Raw genomic sequence first — 6,000 nt, 5'->3', positions numbered from 1 at the left:
CCCAACCCACCCAATATGGCCGAACCTTAACCCCTCTCCCTCCACTATATAAACCCCTCCATTCTTCTTCATTTTCACACAACACAACCTTCTCTTCTCCTCCTTGGCCAAAATATAACCCTCTTCCTCTCCTCCATATCTTCTTCTTCTTCATCTATTCTTTCTTCTTTTGCTCGAGGGTGAGCAATACTCTAAGCTTGGTGTGGTAAAAGCATAGTTTTTTTGTTGAAACCTAAGGCTGGAGAAACCTCTAGAAAAGGGAAAGGGAAGACGAAAGCTTCCACCTCTGAGTCATGGGAGATGGAGAGATTCATCTCCAAAGCCCGTCAAGACCACTTCTATGAAGTTGTGGCCAAGAAGAAGGTGATCCCCGAGGTCCCTTTCAAACTCAAGAAAAATGAGTACCCGAAGATCCGACATGAGATCCAAAGAAGAGGTTGGGAAGTTCTGACCAACCCCATTCAACAAGTCAGAATCTTAATGTTTCAAGAGTTCTATGCTAATGCATGGATCACTAGGAACCATGATCAAAGTGCGAACCCGAATCCAAAGAATTATCTTACAATGGTTCGGGGGAAATACTTAGATTTTAGTCTGAAAAATGTGAGGTTGGCATTCAACTTGCCGATGATGCAAGGAGATGCATGCCCCTACACTAGAAGGGTCAACTTTGATCAAAGGTTGGACCAAGTCCTTATGGACGTATGTGTGGAAGGAGCTCAATGGAAAAGAGACTCTAAAGGCAAGCCGGTTCAATTAAGAAGATTGGACCTCAAGCCTGTGGCTAGAGGATGGTTGGAGTTCATTCAACGCTCCATCATCCCCACTAGCAACCGATCCGAAGTTACTGTGGATCGGGCTATCGTGATTCATAGCATCATGAATGGAGAGGAAGTAGAAGTTCTTGAAGTCATCTCCCTTGAATTCTACAAAATAGCCGAAAAGTCCTCCACCATGGCAAGGCTAGCTTTTCCTCATCTTACTTGCCATCTATGTTACTCAGCTGGAGTTATCATAAAAGGAGACATCCCCATTGAGGAGGATAAGCCCATCACTAAGAAGAGGATGGAGAAAACAAGAGAGCCCACTCATGGATCCCAAGAGACGCATGAGGAAGCTCATCACCAAGAAATCTCGGAGATGTCTCAAGGGATGCACTTTCCTCCCAACAACTATTGGGAACAACTCAACACTTCTCTAGAAGATTTGAGTTACAATATGGATCAATTAAGGGTGGAACATCAAGAGCACCCCATCATTCCCCATGAAATTAGAGAAGATCAAAGAGCAATGAGGGAGGAGCAACAAAGGCAAGGAAGAGACATAAAGGACATCATTGGTTCTTCAAGAAGAAAGCGCCACCATCACTCAGGTGGACTCATTCCTTGTTCTTATTTCTCTATTGTTTTTTTTTTTTGGTTTTTAATGCTATATGTTTGTTTATGTTTTGTGTCTCTACTTCATGATCATTAGTATGTAGTAACTATGTCTTATGGCTATGAATAATTCCATGAATCCTTCACCTCTCTTAAATGAAAAATGTTCCTAATTCCAAACAACAAGAAGTACATGAGTTTCGAACTTATCCTTGAATTTAGTTTAATTATATTGATGTGGTGACAATACCTTTTGTTTTCTGAATGAATGCCTGAACAGTGCATATTTTTTATCTTGTTGTTTATGAATGTTAAAATTGTTGGTTCTTGAAAGAATGATGGACAAAGAGAAATGTTATTGATAATCTGAAAAAAATCATAAATTTGATTCTTGAAGCAAGAAAAAGCAGTGAATAGCAAAAGCTTGTGAAAAAAAAGTGTTAAAAAAATACAAAAAGAAAAAGAAAAAAGCAAGCAGAAAAAGCCAATAGCCCTTAAAACCAAAAGGCAAGGGTAAAAAGGATCAAAGGCTTTGAGAATCAATGGATAGGAGGGCCCAAGGAAATAAATCCAGGCCTAAGCGGCTAAGTCAAGCTGTCTCTAACCATGTGCTTGTGGCATGCAGGTCCAAGTGAAAAGCTTGAGACTGAGTGGTTAAAGTTGTGATCCAAAGCTAAAAGAGTATGCTTAAGAGCTCTGGACACCTCTAACTAGGGACTTTAGCAAAGCTGAGTCACAATCTGAAAAGGTTCACCCAGTTATATGTCTGTGGCATTTATGTATCCGGTAGTAATACTGGAAAAAAATGCTTAGGGCCACGGCCAAGACTCATAAAAGTAGCTGTGTTCAAGAATCAACATACTTAACTAGGAGAATCAATAACACTATCTGAAATTCTAAGTTCCCATAGATGCCAATCATTCTAAACTTCAAAGGAAAAAGTGAGATCCCAAAACTGTTCAGAAGCAAAAAGCTACAAGTCCCGCCCATCTAATTAGAATTAATATTCATTGATATTTTGGGATTTATAGTATATTCTCTTCTTTTATCCTATTTGATTTTCAGTTGCTTGGGGACAAGCAACAATTTAAGTTTGGTGTTGTGATGAGCGGATAATTTATACGCTTTTTGGCACTGTTTTTCGGTATTTTTTAGTAGGATCTAGCTACTTTTAGGGATGTTTTCATTAGTTTTTATGCTAAATTCACATTTCTGGACTTTACTATGAGTTTTTGTGTTTTTCTATCATTTCAGGTATTTTATGGCTGAAATTGAGGGACCTGAGCAAAACTCTGATAAGAAGGCTGACAAAGGACTGCTGATGCTGTTGGATTCTGACCTCCCTGCACTCGAAATGAATTTTCTGGAGCTACAGAACTTCAAATAGCGCGCTCTCAACGGCGTTGGAAAGTAGACATCCAGAGCTTTCCAGCAATATATAATGGTCCATACTTTATTCGAGATTAGACGATGCAAACTGGCGCTCAACGCCAGTTCCATGTTGCATTCTGGAGTCAAATGCCAGAAACACGTCACGAACCAGAGTTGAACGCCAAAAACACGTTACACATCAAGTGGGCCCCATAAGTGGATTTCTGCATCAATTACTTACTTCTGTAAACCCTAGTAGCTAGTCTAGTATAAATAAGACATTTTACTATTGTATTAGACATCTTTGGACATTTAGTTCTTAGACCATGTGGGCTGGCCATTCGGCCATGCCTGGAACTTCATCACTTATGTATTTTCAATGGTGGAGTTTCTGCACACCATAGATTAAGGGTGTGGAGCTCTGCTGTACCTCGAGTTTTAATACAATTACTATTATTTTCTATTCAATTCAGTTTATTCCAGTTCTAAGATATTCGTTGCACTTCAACATGTTGAATGTGATGATCCGTGACACTCATCATCATTCTCACCCATGAACGCGTGACTGACAACCACCTCCGTTCTACCTTAGACCGAGCGCATATCTCTTGGATTCCTTAATCAGAATCTTCGTGGTATAAGCTAGAATTAATGGCGGCATTCATGAGAATCCAGAAAGTCTAAACCTTGTCTGTGGTATTCCGAGTAGGATTCAGGGATTGAATGACTGTGACGAGCTTCAAACTCGCAATTCTTGGGTGTGATGACAAACGCAAAAGAATCAATGGATTCTAATCCAACATGATCGAGAACCGATAGATGATTAGTCGTGCCATGACAGAGCATTTAGACCTTTTTAACTGAGAGGATGGGATGTAGCCATTGACAACGGTGATGCCCTACATACAGCTTGCCATGGAAAGGAGTAAGAAAGATTGAAGGAGGCAATAGGAAAGCAGAGATCCAACAAGGACAAAGCATCTCCATACACTTGTCTGAAATTCTCACTAATGATTTACATAAGTAATTCTATCCTTATTTTCTGTTTACTAATTATTATTATCCGCCTAACTGAGATTTACAAGATGACCATAGCTTGCTTTATACCAACAATCTCCGTCGGATCGACCCTTACTCACGTAAGGTTTATTACTTGGATGACCCAATGACAAAGAAGTTCCTGGCGTTCAACGCCAGCTAGAAGCAACAGCTGGGCGTTGAACGCCCAGAAGAAGCTGCAAATGGGCGTTAAACGCCCAAAACATGCAGCGTTTGATCGTTTAACGCTAGCATTATGGGGAGGAGGTAAATTCGTTTTTACTTCACATTTTTTCAATTTTCATATTTCAGTTCATGATTTCTTGCATAAACATGCTACAAACTCTCATCCTTCAATTCCAAAAATTTTAATCCTAATTTCTAAAATCCCTTTTTCAAAAATATCAAATGTATCTTAATTCATAAACACAAATCCTTTTTCAAATCCCATCCAACTTCTTTTCAAATTTTTTTTCAAAACTCAAATATCCTTTCAAATTAATCCCAAATCTTTTTTCTAAAATTCAGATTTATCTTTTTCAAATATCTTCTATATCTTTTAAATTTTCAATTATATCTTTTTCCTATCATATTTATCTTTTACAAATCATATCTTCTATCTTATCTTTCTTCAAAATTTTCAAAAACCCACCCCGCTCCCTTTAAATCCACATTCGGCCTCTCTCCTCTCCTCCAAAATTCGAAAACTAGCTCTCCTTCTATCCCTCTCCTTTCTTTTCTTTTGCTTGAGGACAAGCAAACCTCTAAGTTTGGTGTGTTTATCCGTGATCACTAAACCATACCCACTAAGATCATGGCTCCTAAAGGAAAACAACCCACTCCGAGAGGCAAAAAGAAGAGTATTCCAAAACCACTTTGAAATCAAGGGAAGTTCTTAACCAAAGAACATTCAGACCATTACTACAAAATAATGGGTCTAAGGTCAGTGATCCCGAAAGTCAAATTCGATTTGAAAGAAGATGAATATCCGGAGATCCAAGAGCAAATTCGACACAGGTGCTGGGAAATCCTAGCTAATCTTGAAACAAAGGTGGGAAGAAACATGGTTCAGGAATTCTATGCTAATCTGTGGAAAACAGGCAGGCAGAGAATATCTGGAACTGCCCTCTATGACTATCGGTCCTTGGTTAGAGGAAAGATTGTTCACATCCACCCTGACAAAATCAGGGAGATCTTTAAGCTACCTCAGCTAAAAGATGACCTAAACTCCTTTAATAAGAGAATGATGAGAACAAATAAGGGCCTGGACAAGATTCTAGAGGACATATGCATCCCTGGAACCAGGTGGACCACCAGCACCAAGGGCGTCCCAAATCAACTCAAGAGAGAATATCTCAAACCAGTCGCCAGAGGCTGGCTGGACTTTATTGGGCGTTCTATACTACCCACTAGCAACCGCTCTGAAGTCACCATTAAAAGAGCAGTGATGATCCACTACATTATGTTAGGAAGAGAAGTGGAAGTTCATTAGCTAATTTCGTGTGAACTTTATATAATTGCAAACAAGAACTCCAAAGATGCCAAATTGGCTTAACCTAACTTAATATCTATGCTATGTAAAGATGCTGGAGTGAAGATGGGAATAACTGAGTATATCTAAGTTGAGCGACCAATCACCAAAATATCAATGGAAAAACAATAAGTGCAGGATGATCCCATCAAGAGGAGAGCACATGAATTCTTCCCGAAAATCCCTCAAATTGAATACTAGGAGCATCTTAAAGCATCTGTTACCAAGTTGCAAGAAGCTATGGACCAAATAAAGGAAGAACAGAATAATCAAAATAGCATGCTTTGCAAATTGCTTGGGGAACAAGAAGAGCAAAGGCGTAACTTGAAGGAACTAAAGTATTAGAAATTATCTCTTGAAGGACCAAGCACCCCACAGACTAGAGGAACATCCACTTCCCAAAATAAAGGTTGTTGAGTCCTAATCTTAGCTTTACTTCTGTGATAGTTGTTCTTATAGGAATTTACCTTAGAAGTTATATAGGAGTAGTAGTAATTAGTATATCTATTTTGATTTTATTTACAATTAAGCTATAAGTTATTTTTCTCATCATCATCAAACATGAATAAAATAGTAGATTTTTAGAATAAAGAGGCAATATTTTTTTACTAGTTCTTAATAAGGAAAATTCTAATTATTTATATGTGGTGGCAATACTTTTTGTCTTCTGAATGAATGCTTGAA

Source organism: Arachis hypogaea, chromosome 1 (genome assembly GCF_003086295.3).
Source record: "Arachis hypogaea cultivar Tifrunner chromosome 1, arahy.Tifrunner.gnm2.J5K5, whole genome shotgun sequence".
Taxonomy (NCBI): Eukaryota; Viridiplantae; Streptophyta; class Magnoliopsida; order Fabales; family Fabaceae; genus Arachis; species Arachis hypogaea.
Note: the sequence above shows the minus strand (reverse complement) of the source record.